The 18,358-nt window shown below is 61.7% G+C and overlaps 1 protein-coding gene across 5 annotated transcripts in view; it reads right to left on the minus strand.

Moving 5' to 3' along the window:
* LOC122543394 (beta-1,4 N-acetylgalactosaminyltransferase 1-like) overlaps nt 1-18,358 on the minus strand; it is a 159,082-nt gene that overhangs the window by 118,112 nt on the left and 22,612 nt on the right. The window lies entirely within an intron of this gene.

Below are 18,358 nucleotides of genomic sequence, written 5' to 3' on the forward strand. Positions count from 1 at the left end.
CTTCCCTCATACACACACGCTCCCTCCCTCCTTCCCTCACACACACACACACCCTCCCTCCCTCCTTCCCTCACACACATGCTCGCTCCCTCCTTCCCTCACACACACACGCTCCCTCCCTCCTTCCCTCACACACATGCTCGCTCCCTCCTTCCCTCACACACACACGCTCCCTCCCTCCTTCCCTCACACACACGCTCCCTCACTCCTTCCCTCACACACACACGCTCCCTCCCTCCTTCCCTCACTCACACACGCACACTCCATCCCTCCTTCCCTCACTCACACACGCACACTCCATCCCTCCTTCCCTCACACACACTCCCTCCCTCCCTCACACACGCTCCCTCCCTCCTTCCCTCACACACACGCTCCCTCCCTCCTTCCCTCACACACGCTCCCTCCCTCCTTCCCTCACACACACGCTCCCTCCCTCCTTCCCTCACACACACGCTCCCTCCCTCCTTCCCTCACACACACGCTCCCTCCCTCCTTCCCTCACACACACGCACACTCCCTCCTTCCCTCACACACACGCTCCCTCCCTCCTTCCCTCACACACACACGCTCCCTCACTCCTTCCCTCACACACACACGCTCCCTCCCTCCTTCCCTCACACACACACGCTCCCTCCCTCCTTCCCTCACACACACACGCTCCCTCCCTCCTTCCCTCACTCACACACGCACACTCCATCCCTCCTTCCCTCACTCACACACGCACACTCCATCCCTCCTTCCCTCACACACGCTCCCTCCCTCCCTCACACACGCTCCCTCCTTCCCTCACACACACACGCTCCCTCCCTCCTTCCCTCACACACACACGCTCCATCCCTCCTTCCCTCACACACACGCTCCATCCCTCCTTCCCTCACACACACCCACGCTCCCTCCCTCCTTCCCTCACACACACACACGCTCCCTCCCTCCTTCCCTCACACACACCCACGCTCCCTCCCTCCTTCCCTCACACACACCCACGCTCCCTCCCTCCTTCCCTCACACACACACGCTCCCTCCCTCCTTCCCTCACACACACGCTCCCTCACTCCTTCCCTCACACACACACGCTCCCTCCCTCCTTCCCTCACTCACACACGCACACTCCATCCCTCCTTCCCTCACTCACACACGCACACTCCATCCCTCCTTCCCTCACACACGCTCCCTCCCTCCCTCACACACGCTCCCTCCTTCCCTCACACACACACGCTCCCTCCCTCCTTCCCTCACACACGCACACGCTCCCTCCCTCCTTCCCTCACACACACGCTCCCTCCCTCCTTCCCTCACACGCACACCCACTCCCTCCTTCCCTCACACACACACGCTCCCTCCAACCTTCACTCACACACACACACTCCCTCCCTCCTTCCCTCACACACACACGCTCCCTCCCTCCTTCCCTCACAGACGCACACGCTCCCTCCCTCCTTCCCTCACACACACACATGCTCCCCCCCTCCTTCCCTCACACACACGCTCCCTCCCTCCTTCCCTCACACACACACGCTCCCTCCCTCCTTCCCTCACACACACACGCTCCCTCACTCCTTCCCTCACACACACACGCTCCCTCACTCCCTCCTTCCCTCACACACACACACGGTCCCTTCCTCCTTCCCTCACACCCACAAGCTCCCTCCCTCCTTCCCTCACACACGCTCCCTCCCTCCTTCTCTCACACACACACACGGTCCCTCCCTCCTTCCCTCACACACACACACACCCTCCCTCCCTCCCTCACACACCCACACGCTCCCTCCCTCCTTCCCTCACACACACATGCTCCCTCCCTCCTTCCCTCACACACACACACACCCTCCCTCCCTCACACACACACACGGTCCCTCCCTCCTTCCCTCACGCACCCACGCTCCCTCCCTCCTTCCCTCACACACACCCACGCTCCCTCCCTCCTTCCCTCACACACACCCACGCTCCCTCCCTCCTTCCCTCACACGCACACCCACTCCCTCCTTCCCTCACACACACACGCTCCCTCCAACCTTCACTCACACACACACACTCCCTCCCTCCTTCCCTCACACACACACGCTCCCTCCCTCCTTCCCTCACACACACCCACGCTCCCTCCCTCCTTCCCTCACACACACCCACGCTCCCTCCCTCCTTCCCTCACACACACCCACGCTCCCTCCCTCCTTCCCTCACACACACCCACGCTCCCTCCCTCCTTCCCTCACACACACACACACGCTCCCTCCCTCCTTCCCTCACACACACCCACGCTCCCTCCCTCCTTCCCTCACACACACCCACGCTCCCTCCCTCCTTCACTCACACACACACACACATGCTCGCCCCCTCCTTCCCTCACACACACACGCTCCCTCCCTCCTTCCCTCACACACACACGCTCCCTCCCTCCCACACGCACACGCTCCCTCCCTCCTTCCCTCACACACACACACGCTCCCTCCCTCCTTCACACACACGTGCTCCCTCCCTCCTTCCCTCACACACACACGCTCCCTCCCTCCTTCCCTCACACACACACGCTCCCTCCCTCCTTCCCTCACACACACACGCTCCCTCCCTCCTTCCCTCACACACACACGCTCCCTCCCTCCTTCCCTCACACACACACCCACTCCCTCCTTCCCTCACACACGCTCCCTCCCTCCTTCCCTCACACACCCATGCTCCCTCCCTCCTTCCCTCACACGCACACGCTCCCTCCCTCCTTCCCTCACACACACACGCTCCCTCCCTCCTTCCCTCACACGCACACGCTCCCTCCCTCCTTCCCTCACACACACGCTCCCTCCCTCCTTCCCTCACACACACGCTCCCTCCCTCCTTTCCTCACACGCACGCTCCCTCCCTCCTTCCCTCACACGCACGCTCCCTCCCTCCTTCCCTCACACACACACCCCCACTCCCTCCTTCCCTCACACACACACCCCCACTCCCTCCTTCGCACACACACACCCCCACTCCCTCCTTCGCACACACACACCCCCACTCCCTCCTTCGCACACACACACCCCCACTCCCTCCTTCGCACACACACACCCCCACTCCCTCCTTCGCACACACACACCCCCACTCCCTCCTTCGCACACACACACCCCCACTCCCTCCTTCGCACACACACACCCCCACTCCCTCCTTCGCACACACACACCCCCACTCCCTCCTTCGCACACACACACCCCCACTCCCTCCTTCGCACACACACACCCCCACTCCCTCCTTCGCACACACACACCCCCACTCCCTCCTTCGCACACACACACATGCTCCCCCCCTCCTTCCCTCACACACACACGCTCCCTCCCTCCTTCCCTCACACGCACACCCACTCCCTCCTTCCCTCACACACACACGCTCCCTCCCTCCTTCCCTCACACACACACGCTCCCTCCCTCCTTCCCTCACACACACACGCTCCCTCCCTCCTTCCCTCACACACACACGCTCCCTCCCTCCCTCACACACACACACGGTCCCTCCCTCCTTCCCTCACACACACACGCTCCCTCACTCCTTCCCTCACACACACACACACCCTCCCTCCCTCCTTCCCTCACACACGGTCCCTCCCTCCTTCCCTCACACCCACACGCTCCCTCCCTCCTTCCCTCACACACACATGCTCCCTCCCTCCTTCCCTCACACACACACACACCCTCCCTCCCTCCTTCCCTCACACACACACACCCTCCCTCCCTCCCTCACACACACACACACGCTCCCTCCCTCGTTCCCTCACACACACATGCTCCCTCCCTCCTTCCCTCACACACACACGCTCCCTCCCTCCTTCCCTCACACACACACGCTCCCTCCCTCCTTCCCTCACACACACCCACGCTCCCTCCCTCCTTCCCTCACACACACCCACGCTCCCTCCCTCCTTCCCTCACACACACCCACGCTCCCTCCCTCCCTCCCTCACACACACACACGGTCCCTCCCTCCTTCCCTCACACACACACGCTCCCTCCCTCCTTCCCTCACACACACACGCTCCCTCCCTCCTTCACTCACACACACACGCTCCCTCCCTCCTTCCCTCACACACACCCACGCTCCCTCCCTCCTTCCCTCACACACACACACGCTCCCTCCCTCCTTCCCTCACACACACACGCTCCCTCCCTCCTTCCCTCACACACACACGCTCCCTCCCTCCTTCCCTCACACACACCCACGCTCCCTCCCTCCTTCCCTCACACACACCCACGCTCCCTCCCTCCTTCCCTCACACACACACACGCTCCCTCCCTCCTTCCCTCACACACACACACGGTCCCTCCCTCCTTCCCTCACACACACACGCTCCCTCCCTCCTTCCCTCACACACACACGCTCCCTCCCTCCTTCCCTCACACACACACGCTCCCTCCCTCCTTCCCTCACACACGCACACGCTCCCTCACTCCTTCCCTCACACACGCACACGCTCCCTCCCTCCTTCACACACACGTGCTCCCTCCCTCCTTCCCTCACACACACACGCTCCCTCCCTCCTTCCCTCACACACACACGCTCCCTCCCTCCTTCCCTCACACACACACGCTCCCTCCCTCCTTCCCTCACACACACACGCTCCCTCCCTCCTTCCCTCACACGCACACCCACTCCCTCCTTCCCTCACACACACACGCTCCCTCCCTCCTTCCCTCACACACACACGCTCCCTCCCTCCTTCCCTCACACACACATGCTCCCCCCCTCCTTCCCTCACACACACGCTCCCTCCCTCCTTCCCTCACACGCACGCTCCCTCCCTCCTTCCCTCACACGCACGCTCCCTCCCTCCTTCCCTCATACGCACGCTCCCTCCCTCCTTCCCTCACACACACATGCTCCCTCCCTCCTTCCCTCACACACACACACACCCTCCCTCCCTCCTTCCCTCACACACACACACCCTCCCTCCCTCCCTCACACACACACACCCTCCCTCCCTCCCTCACACACACACGCTCCCTCCCTCCTTCCCTCACACACACCCACGCTCCCTCCCTCCTTCCCTCACACACACACACGCTCCCTCCCTCCTTCCCTCACACGCACGCTCCCTCCCTCCTTCCCTCACACACACATGCTCCCTCCCTCCTTCCCTCACACACACACACACCCTCCCTCCCTCCTTCCCTCACACACACACGCTCCCTCCCTCCTTCCCTCACACACACACACACCCTCCCTCCTTCCCTCACACACACATGCTCCCTCCCTCCTTCCCTCACACACACATGCTCCCTCCCTCCCTCCTTCCCTCACACACACACACCCTCCCTCCCTCCTTCCCTCACACACACACACACCCTCCCTCCCTCCTTCCCTCACACACACACACGCTCCCTCCCTCCTTCCCTCACACACACACACACCCTCCCTCCTTCCCTCACACACACATGCTCCCTCCCTCCTTCCCTCACACACACACACACCCTCCCTCCCTCCTTCCCTCACACACACACACCCGCTCCCTCCTTCACACACACACCCGCTCCCTCCTTCACACACACACACCCGCTCCCTCCTTCACACACACACACGCACACCCGCTCCCTCCTTCACACACACACACCCGCTCCCTCCTTCACACACACACGCGCACACCCGCTCCCTCCTTCACACACACACGCACACACACCCGCTCCCTCCTTCACACACACACACCCGCTCCCTCCCTCCTTCCCTCACACACACACGCTCCCTCCCTCCTTCCCTCACACACACACACGCTCCCTCCCTCCTTCCCTCACACACACACGCTCCCTCCCTCCTTCCCTCACACACACGCTCCCTCCCTCCTTCCCTCACACACACACGCTCCCTCCCTCCTTCCCTCACACACACACGCTCCCTCCCTCCTTCCCTCACACACACACGCTCCCTCCCTCCTTCCCTCACACACACACACACCCTCCCTCCCTCCTTCCCTCACACACACACGCTCCCTCCCTCCTTCCCTCACACACACATGCTCCCTCCCTCCTTCCCTCACACACACACACACGCTCCCTCCCTCCTTCCCTCACACACACATGCTCCCTCCCTCCTTCCCTCACACACACACACACACCCTCCCTCCCTCCTTCCCTCACACACACACACGCTCCCTCCCTCCTTCCCTCACACACACGCTCCCTCCCTCCTTCCCTCACACACACACGCTCCCTCCCTCCTTCCCTCACACACACACGCTCCCTCCCTCCTTCCCTCACACACACATGCTCCCTCCCTCCTTCCCTCACACACACACACACCCTCCCTCCCTCACACACACACACGGTCCCTCCCTCCTTCCCTCACACACACACGCTCCCTCCCTCCTTCCCTCACACACACACGCTCCCTCCCTCCTTCCCTCACACACACCCACGCTCCCTCCCTCCTTCCCTCACACACACCCACGCTCCCTCCCTCCTTCCCTCACACACACCCACGCTCCCTCCCTCCTTCCCTCACACACACCCACGCTCCCTCCCTCCTTCCCTCACACACACCCACGCTCCCTCCCTCCTTCCCTCACACACACACACGCTCCCTCCCTCCTTCCCTCACCCACACCCACGCTCCCTCCCTCCTTCCCTCACACACACACACGCTCCCTCCCTCCTTCCCTCACACACACCCACGCTCCCTCCCTCCTTCCCTCACACACACATGCTCGCCCCCTCCTTCCCTCACACACACACGCTCCCTCCCTCCTTCCCTCACACACACACGCTCCCTCCCTCCTTCCCTCACACACACACGCTCCCTCCCTCCTTCCCTCACACACACACGCTCCCTCCCTCCTTCCCTCACACACACCCACGCTCCCTCCCTCCTTCCCTCACACACACCCACGCTCCCTCCCTCCTTCCCTCACACACACCCACGCTCCCTCCCTCCTTCCCTCACACACACCCACGCTCCCTCCCTCCTTCCCTCACACACACACACGCTCCCTCCCTCCTTCCCTCACACACACCCACGCTCCCTCCCTCCTTCCCTCACACACACATGCTCGCCCCCTCCTTCCCTCACACACACACGCTCCCTCCCTCCTTCCCTCACACACACACGCTCCCTCCCTCCTTCCCTCACACACGCACACGCTCCCTCCCTCCTTCCCTCACACACACACGCTCCCTCCCTCCTTCCCTCACACACGCACACGCTCCCTCCCTCCTTCCCTCACACATGCACACGCTCCCTCACTCCTTCCCTCACACACACACACGCTCCCTCCCTCCTTCACACACACGTGCTCCCTCCCTCCTTCCCTCACACACACACGCTCCCTCCCTCCTTCCCTCACACACACACGCTCCCTCCCTCCTTCCCTCACACACACACGCTCCCTCCCTCCTTCCCTCACACACACACGCTCCCTCCCTCCTTCCCTCACACACGCACACGCTCCCTCCCTCCTTCCCTCACACATGCACACGCTCCCTCACTCCTTCCCTCACACACACACACGCTCCCTCCCTCCTTCACACACACGTGCTCCCTCCCTCCTTCCCTCACACACACACGCTCCCTCCCTCCTTCCCTCACACACACACGCTCCCTCCCTCCTTCCCTCACACACACACGCTCCCTCCCTCCTTCCCTCACACACACACGCTCCCTCCCTCCTTCCCTCACACACACACCCACTCCCTCCTTCCCTCACACACGCTCCCTCCCTCCTTCCCTCACACCCATGCTCCCTCCCTCCTTCCCTCACACGCACGCTCCCTCCCTCCTTCCCTCACACGCACGCTCCCTCCCTCCTTCCCTCACACGCACGCTCCCTCCCTCCTTCCCTCACACGCACGCTCCCTCCCTCCTTCCCTCACACGCACGCTCCCTCCCTCCTTCCCTCACACGCACGCTCCCTCCCTCCTTCCCTCACACGCACGCTCCCTCCCTCCTTCCCTCACACGCACGCTCCCTCCCTCCTTCCCTCACACGCACGCTCCCTCCCTCCTTCCCTCACACGCACGCTCCCTCCCTCCTTTCCTCACACGCACGCTCCCTCCCTCCTTCCCTCACACACACGCTCCCTCCCTCCTTCCCTCACACACACACGCTCCCTCCCTCCTTCCCTCACACACACAAGCTCCCTCCCTCCTTCCCTCACACACACACGCTCCCTCCCTCCTTCCCTCCCTCACACACGCTCCCTCCCTCCTTCCCTCACACACACACACGCTCCCTCCCTCCTTCACTCACACACACACAAGCTCCCTCCCTCCTTCCCTCACACACACACGCTCCCTCCCTCCTTCCCTCACACACGCTCCCTCCCTCCTTCCCTCCCTCACACACGCTCCCTCCCTCCTTCCCTCACACACGCTCCCTCCCTCCTTCCCTCACACACGCTCCCTCCCTCCTTCACTCCCTCACACACACACACACTCACACCCTCCCTCCTTCACTCCCTCACACACACTCACACGCTCCCTCCTTCACTCCCTCACACACACTCACACCCTCCCTCCTTCACTCCCTCACACACACACACACCCTCCCTCCTTCACTCCCTCACACAACCCCTCCCTCCTTCACTCCCTCACACACACCCTCCCTCCTTCACTCCCTCACACACACACTCACACCCTCCCTCCTTCACTCCCTCACACACACACTCACACCCTCCCTCCTTCACTCCCTCACACACACGCACACCCGCTCCCTCCTTCGCACACACACACCCCCGCTCCCTCCTTCGCACACACACACCCCCGCTCCCTCCTTCGCACACACACACCCCCACTCCCTCCTTCGCGCACACACACCCCCACTCCCTCCTTCGCGCACACACCCCCCCACTCCCTCCTTCGCACACACACACCCCCACTCCCTCCTTCGCGCACACACACCCCCACTCCCTCCTTCGCGCACACACACCCCCACTCCCTCCTTCGCGCACACACACCCCCACTCCCTCCTTCGCGCACACACACCCCCACTCCCTCCTTCGCGCACACACCCCCCCACTCCCTCCTTCGCACACACACACCCCCACTCCCTCCTTCGCGCACACACACCCCCACTCCCTCCTTCGCGCACACACCCCCCCACTCCCTCCTTCGCGCACACACCCCCCCACTCCCTCCTTCGCACACACACACCCCCACTCCCTCCTTCGCACACACACACCCCCACTCCCTCCTTCGCGCACACACCCCCCCACTCCCTCCTTCGCGCACACACACCCCCACTCCCTCCTTCGCGCACACACACGCGCTCCCTCCTTCGCACACACACACGCGCTCCCTCCTTCGCACACACACACGCGCTCCCTCCTTCGCACACACACACGCGCTCCCTCCTTCGCACACACACACGCGCTCCCTCCTTCACACACACAGGCGCACACCCGCTCCCTCCTTCGCGCACACGCACACCCGCTCCCTCCTTCACACACACGCACACCCGCTCCCTCCTTCAGACACACGCACACACCCGCTCCCTCCTTCACACACACACGCGCACACACCCGCTCCCTCCTTCACACACACACGCGCACACACCCGCTCCCTCCTTCACACACACACACGCGCACACACCCGCTCCCTCCTTCACACACACACACACCCGCTCCCTCCTTCACACACACACACCCGCTCCCTCCTTCACACACACACACCCGCTCCCTCCTTCACACACACACACGCACACCCGCTCCCTCCTTCACACACACACACCCGCTCCCTCCTTCACACACACACACCCGCTCCCTCCTTCACACACACACACGCGCACACCCGCTCCCTCCTTCACACACACACGCACACACCCGCTCCCTCCTTCACACACACACGCACACACACCCGCTCCCTCCTTCACACACACACACACCCGCTCCCTCCTTCACACACACACACGCACGCTCCCTCCTTCACACACACACACGCACGCTCCCTCCTTCACACACACACACACGCTCCCTCCCTCCTTCCCTCACACACACACGCTCCCTCCCTCCTTCCCTCACACACACACGCTCCCTCCCTCCTTCCCTCACACACACACGCTCCCTCCCTCCTTCCCTCACACACACACGCTCCCTCCCTCCTTCCCTCACACACACACGCTCCCTCCCTCCTTCCCTCACACACACACGCTCCCTCCCTCCTTCCCTCACACACACACGCTCCCTCCCTCCTTCCCTCACACACACACGCTCCCTCCCTCCTTCCCTCACACACACACGCTCCATCCCTCCTTCCCTCACACACACACGCTCCCTCCCTCCTTCCCTCACACACACACGCTCCCTCCCTCCTTCCCTCACACACACACGCTCCCTCCCTCCTTCCCTCACACACACACGCTCCCTCCCTCCTTCCCTCACACACACACGCTCCCTCCCTCCTTCCCTCACACACACACGCTCCCTCCCTCCTTCCCTCACACACACACGCTCCCTCCCTCCTTCCCTCACACACGCTCCCTCCCTCCTTCCCTCACACACACTCCCTCCCTCCCTCCTTCCCTCACACACACGCTCCCTCCCTCCTTCCCTCACACACACACGCTCCCTCCCTCCTTCACTCACACACACGCTCCATCCCTCCTTCACTCACACACACGCTCCCTCCCTCCTTCCCTCACACACACACGCTCCCTCCCTCCTTCCCTCACACACACACGCTCCCTCCCTCCTTCCCTCACACACATGCTCCATCCCTCCTTCCCTCACACACACGCTCCCTCACTCCTTCCCTCACACACACATGCTCCCTCCCTCCTTCCCTCACACACACACGCACACTCCATCCCTCCTTCCCTCACTCACACACGCACACTCCATCCCTCCTTCCCTCACACACGCTCCCTCCCTCCTTCCCTCACACACGCTCCCTCCCTCCCTCACACACGCTCCCTCCCTCCTTCCCTCACACACACACGCTCCCTCCCTCCTTCCCTCACACACACACGCTCCCTCCCTCCTTCCCTCACACACACACGCTCCCTCCCTCCTTCCCTCACACACACACGCTCCCTCCCTCCCTCACACACACACGCTCCCTCCCTCCTTCCCTCACACACATACGCTCCCTCCCTCCTTCCCTCACACACACGCTCCCTCACTCCTTCCCTCACACACACGCTCCCTCACTCCTTCCCTCACACACACGCTCCCTCCCTCCTTCCCTCACTCACACACGCACACTCCATCCCTCCTTCCCTCACTCACACACGCACACTCCATCCCTCCTTCCCTCACTCACACACGCACACTCCATCCCTCCTTCCCTCACTCACACACGCACACTCCATCCCTCCTTCCCACACACACGCTCCCTCCCTCCTTCCCTCACACACGCTCCCTCCCTCCCTCACACACGCTCCCTCCCTCCTTCCCTCACACACACACGCTCCCTCCCTCCTTCCCTCACACACACGCTCCATCCCTCCTTCCCTCACACACACGCTCCCTCCCTCCTTCCCTCACACACACACGCTCCCTCCCTCCTTCCCTCACACACACACGCTCCCTCCCTCCTTCCCTCACACACACGCTCCCTCCCTCCTTCCCTCACACACACACGCTCCCTCCCTCCTTCCCTCACACACACACGCTCCCTCCCTCCTTCCCTCACACACACACGCTCCCTCCCTCCTTCCCTCACACACACGCTCCCTCACTCCTTCCCTCACACACACACGCTCCCTCCCTCCCTCACACACGCTCCCTCCCTCCTTCCCTCACACACACACGCTCCATCCCTCCTTCCCTCACACACACGCTCCCTCCCTCCTTCCCTCACACACACACGCTCCCTCCCTCCTTCCCTCACACACACACGCTCCCTCCCTCCTTCCCTCACACACACACACACACGCTCCCTCCCTCCTTCCCTCACACACACACACACACCCTCCCTCCCTCCTTCCCTCACACACACACACACACCCTCCCTCCCTCCTTCCCTCACACACACACACACACCCTCCCTCCCTCCTTCCCTCACACACACACACACACCCTCCCTCCCTCCTTCCCTCACACACACACACACACCCTCCCTCCCTCCTTCCCTCACACACACACCCTCCCTCCCTCACACACACACACGGTCCCTCCCTCCTTCCCTCACACACACACGCTCCCTCCCTCCTTCCCTCACACACACACGCTCCCTCCCTCCTTCCCTCACACACACACACACACACCCTCCCTCCCTCCTTCCCTCACACACACACCCTCCCTCCCTCCCTCACACACACACACGGTCCCTCCCTCCCTCCCTCACACACACACACGCTCCCTCCCTCCTTCCCTCACACACACACGCTCCCTCCCTCCTTCCCTCACACACACACACACACCCTCCCTCCCTCCTTCCCTCACACACACACCCTCCCTCCCTCCCTCACACACACACACGGTCCCTCCCTCCCTCCCTCACACACACACACGCTCCCTCCCTCCTTCCCTCACACACACACGCTCCCTCCCTCCTTCCCTCACCCACACCCACGCTCCCTCCCTCCTTCCCTCACCCACACCCACGCTCCCTCCCTCCTTCCCTCACACACACCCACGCTCCCTCCCTCCTTCCCTCACACACACCCACGCTCCCTCCCTCCTTCCCTCACACACACCCACGCTCCCTCCCTCCTTCCCTCACACACACCCACGCTCCCTCCCTCCTTCCCTCACACACACCCACGCTCCCTCCCTCCTTCCCTCACACACACCCACGCTCCCTCCCTCCTTCCCTCACACACACCCACGCTCCCTCCCTCCTTCCCTCACACACACCCACGCTCCCTCCCTCCTTCCCTCACACACACCCACGCTCCCTCCCTCCTTCCCTCACACACACCCACGCTCCCTCCCTCCTTCCCTCACACACACCCACGCTCCCTCCCTCCTTCCCTCACACACACCCACGCTCCCTCCCTCCTTCCCTCACACACACCCACGCTCCCTCCCTCCTTCCCTCACACACACCCACGCTCCCTCCCTCCTTCCCTCACACACACACACACGCTCGCCCCCTCCTTCCCTCACACACACACGCTCCCTCCCTCCTTCCCTCACACGCACACGCTCCCTCCCTCCTTCCCTCACACACACACACGGTCCCTCCCTCCTTCCCTCACACACACACACGGTCCCTCCCTCCTTCCCTCACACACACACACGGTCCCTCCCTCCTTCCCTCACACACACACGCTCCCTCCCTCCTTCCCTCACACACACCCACGCTCCCTCCCTCCTTCCCTCACACACACCCACGCTCCCTCCCTCCTTCCCTCACACACACACACACGCTCGCCCCCTCCTTCCCTCACACACACACGCTCCCTCCCTCCTTCCCTCACACGCACACGCTCCCTCCCTCCTTCCCTCACACACACACACGGTCCCTCCCTCCTTCCCTCACACACACACACGGTCCCTCCCTCCTTCCCTCACACACACACACGGTCCCTCCCTCCTTCCCTCACACACACACGCTCCCTCCCTCCTTCCCTCACACACACCCACGCTCCCTCCCTCCTTCCCTCACACACACACACTCCCTCCCTCCTTCCCTCACACACACACACGGTCCCTCCCTCCTTCCCTCACACCCACAAGCTCCCTCCCTCCTTCCCTCACACACGCTCCCTCCCTCCTTCTCTCACACACACACACACGGTCCCTCCCTCCTTCCCTCACACCCACACGCTCCCTCCCTCCCTCCTTCCCTCACACACACATGCTCCCTCCCTCCTTCCCTCACACACACACACACACACCCTCCCTCCCTCCTTCCCTCACACACACACACACCCTCCCTCCCTCACACACACACACAAGCTCCCTCCCTCCTTCCCTCACACCCACACGCTCCCTCCCTCCCTCCTTCCCTCACACACACATGCTCCCTCCCTCCTTCCCTCACACACACACACACACACACCCTCCCTCCCTCCTTCCCTCACACACACACACACCCTCCCTCCCTCACACACACACACACGGTCCCTCCCTCCTTCCCTTACACACACACGCTCCCTCCCTCCTTCCCTCACACACACACGCTCCCTCCCTCCTTCCCTCACACACACCCACGCTCCCTCCCTCCTTCCCTCACACACACCCACGCTCCCTCCCTCCTTCCCTCACACACACCCACGCTCCCTCCCTCCTTCCCTCACACACACCCACGCTCCCTCCCTCCTTCCCTCACACACACCCACGCTCCCTCCCTCCTTCCCTCACACACACCCACGCTCCCTCCCTCCTTCCCTCACACACACCCACGCTCCCTCCCTCCTTCACTCACACACACCCACGCTCCCTCCCTCCTTCCCTCACACACACCCACGCTCCCTCCCTCCTTCCCTCACACACACCCACGCTCCCTCCCTCCTTCCCTCACACACACCCACGCTCCCTCCCTCCTTCCCTCACACACACCCACGCTCCCTCCCTCCTTCACTCACACACACACACACATGCTCGCCCCCTCCTTCCCTCACACACACACGCTCCCTCCCTCCTTCACTCACACACACACACACGCTCCCTCCCTCCTTCCCTCACACACACACACACGCTCCCTCCCTCCTTCCCTCACACACACACACGCTCCCTCCCTCCTTCCCTCACACACCCACGCTCCCTCCCTCCTTCCCTCACACACACATGCTCCCCCCCTCCTTCCCTCACACACATGCTCCCCCCCTCCTTCCCTCACACACACACACGCTCCCTCCCTCCTTCCCTCACACACACAAGGTCCCTCCCTCCTTCCCTCACACACACACACATGCTCCCTCCCTCCTTCCCTCACACACATGCTCCCTCCCTCCTTCACTCACACACGCTCCCTCCCTCCTTCACACACACACGATCCCTCTCTCCTTCCCTCACACACACACGCTCCCTCCCTCCTTCCCTCACACACACACACGCTCCCTCCCTCCTTCCCTCACACACGCTCCCTCCCTTCTTCCCTCACACACGCTCCCTCCCTCCCTCACACACACTCCCTCCCTCCTTCCCTCACACACACACGCTCCCTCCCTCCTTCCCTCACACACACACGCTCCCTCCCTCCTTCCCTCACACACACACGCTCCCTCCCTCCTTCCCTCACACACACACGCTCCCTCCCTCCTTCCCTCACACACACACACGCTCCCTCCCTCCTTCCCTCACACACACACACGCTCCCTCCCTCCTTCACACACACACACACGCTCCCTCCCTCCTTCCCTCACACACACACACATGCTCCCTCCCTCCTTCCCTCACACACACACGGTCCCTCCCTCCTTCCCTCACACACACACACATGCTCCCTCCCTCCTTCCCTCACACACACACACATGCTCCCTCCCTCCTTCACTCACACACGCTCCCTCCCTCCTTCACACACACACGATCCCTCTCTCCTTCCCTCACACACACACGCTCCCTCCCTCCTTCCCTCACACACACACACGCTCCCTCCCTCCTTCACTCACACACACACGCTCCCTCCCTCCTTCACTCACACACACACGCTCCCTCCCTCCTTCCCTCATACACACACGCTCCCTCCCTCCTTCACTCACACCCACACTCCCTCCCTCCTTCACTTACACACACACGCTCCCTCCCTCCTTCACTCACACACACACGCTCCCTCCCTCCTTCACTCACACACACACGCTCCCTCCCTCCTTCACTCACACACACACGCTGCCTCCCTCCTTCACTCACACATACACACACACCCACGCACGCTGCCCCCCTGCTTCACTCACACACACACCCACGCACCCTCCCTCCTTCACTCACATACACACGCTCCCTCCCTCCTTCACTCACACACGCACCCTCCCTCCTTCACTCACATACACACGCTCCCTCCCTCTTTCACACACACACACACACACACACGCATCCTCCCTCCTTCACTCACACACCCACGCACGCTCCCCCCTCCTTCACACACACACACGCACCCTCCCTCCTTCACTCACTCACGCTCCCCCCCTCCTTCACTCACACACACACACCCGCGCACCCTCCCTCCCTCCTTCACGCACACACACACCCGCGCATTCTCCCTTCCCCCAGACGCGCGCACACACCCACACGCTCTCTCCCCCACACGTGTGCACACACCTACACGTTCTCTCCTCCACACGCGTGCACACACCCACACGCTCCCTCCCCCACACGCTCTCGCACACCCACAGGCTCCCTCCCCCACACGCCCGCGCACACCCACACGCTACCTTCCCCCACACACGCGCACACACCAACACGCTCTCTCCCCCACACGCTCCCTCCCCCACACACTCGTGCACACCCACAGGCTCCCTCCCACACACGCGCGCACACCCACACGCCCGCGCATACCCACAGTCTCCCTCCCCCACAGGCTCCCACCCCCACAGGCTCGTGCACACCCACACCTCCCCCACACACACGCACACCCATGCGCCTCTCCCCCACACACCTACCCACACGCCTCACCCCCACTGTCTCCCCATCGCCCCTCTCTCCTACACCAACATGCACTCCCTCTCCCACATTCTCTCTCCTCCCCTCATGCCCACACAGCCCCACACCCACACCGTAATACTTCCAAGGTTAGCAAATCCCACAATGAACAGTGGAACCTCCTTTCTTTCAATCAACGAGTTGGGGGAAATTCCTGAATTTGCTCATCGTTTTGAAATAAAGATAAATTTGGGTGGATTAAAGACATGATGAAAAGATTAGATTCCCTACAGTGTGGAAACAGGCCCTTCGGCCCAACAAGTCTACACCGACCCACCAAAGCGCAACCCACCCCGACCCCTACCCCTACATTTACCCCTCACCTAACACTACGGGCAATTTAGCATGGCCAATTCACCTGACCTGCACATCCTTTGGATTGTGGGAGGAAACCGGAGCACCCGGAGGAAACCCACGCAGACACGGGGAGAATGTGCAAACTCCACACAGTCAGTCGCCTGAGGCGGGAATTGAACCCAGGTCTCTGGCGCTGTGAGGCAGCAGTGCTAACCACTGTGCCACCCATGAAGTGTCTGCTTCAGACAGGAACAGCAGTAACGTTTGAAAGCTGATGAAAATACAGAGCAAAGATAATTACTGATTATGCCCTCGGGCTCATCCCAATTTCTCTGCCATCAAAGACATTAAAACGTGCTGGCGAGAACAGTCAAAGACTTTTTTTAAACCAACCCAAGTTAAAACGGCTCTAAATCTACAAAAGGGCATTCGGAGGTCTGGTGGAAAAGGTGGATATCGGCAGCAAAAACGCAGCAGCACATTTAATAAAAATGTGGCCACATTACCCTTCTCATCTCAAGTGCCATCCTCACTAGGATTCCGGATGTTAACTCTTCAACGACAGACGGATCAGCTTACAGACGTTTCTACAAAATTATGAGGGACATGGAGAAGGTAAATAGCCAAGGACCTTTCCCTGGGTTAGGCGAGTCCAGAACTAGAGGGCATAGATATAGGGAAAAGATTTAAAAAGGGACCCAAGGGGCAAAGTTTTCACACAGAGGGTGGTACGTGGATGGAATGAGCTGCCAGAGGAAGTGGTGGAGGCTGGTACAATTACAACATTTAAAAGGCATCTGGGTGGGTGTATGACTAGGAAGGGTTTGGAGGGATATGGATTGGCCGTGCTAAATTGTCCCATAGTGCCCGGGGATGTGCAGGTTAGGGTGGATTGGCCATACTAAATTGTCCCATAGTGTCCAGGGATGTGCAGGTTAGGGTGGATTGGCCATGCTAAATTGTCCCATAGTGCCCAGGGATGTGCAGGTTAGGGTGGATTGGCCGTGCTATATTGTCCCATACTGTCCAGGGATGTGCAGGTTAGGGTGGATTGGCTGTGCTAAATTGTCCCATAGTGCCCAGGGATGTGCAGGTTAGGGTGGATTGGCCATGCTAAATTGTCCCATAGTGCCCAGGGATGTGCAGGTTAGGGTGGATTGGCCATGCTAAATTGTCCCATAGTGCCCAGGGATGTGCAGGTTAGGGTGGATTGGCCATGCTAAATTGTCCCATAGTGCCCAGGGATGTGCAGGTTAGGTTCGTTAGTCAGGGCTAAATATAGGGTAGGGGAATGAGTCTGGGTGGGTTACTCTTTGGAGGGTTGGTGTGGACTTGCTGGGCTGAAGGGCCTGTTTCCATTCTCGGATTCTATACCTCAGTACCTTCCGACCTAAGATGACACTGTGAGTGGTGATGTGTAAACGTACTCAAATGAATACAGTGAAACATGTGACAGTAAAAATACAGCCTTATGAATCCAAATCCCAAAAATGATACCATATTGTACATGCTTCATCACAATACATAAATGAAAACCTTTCGCTTTTCTCTTGCTCTATAATATATACAGTTTGCAGTACAGCACTGTTT

Source organism: Chiloscyllium plagiosum, unplaced genomic scaffold, assembly GCF_037043375.1.
Source record: "Chiloscyllium plagiosum isolate Xiang-an unplaced genomic scaffold, Cpla_swu_hap1 HiC_scaffold_53X, whole genome shotgun sequence".
Lineage (NCBI taxonomy): Eukaryota > Metazoa > Chordata > Chondrichthyes > Orectolobiformes > Hemiscylliidae > Chiloscyllium > Chiloscyllium plagiosum.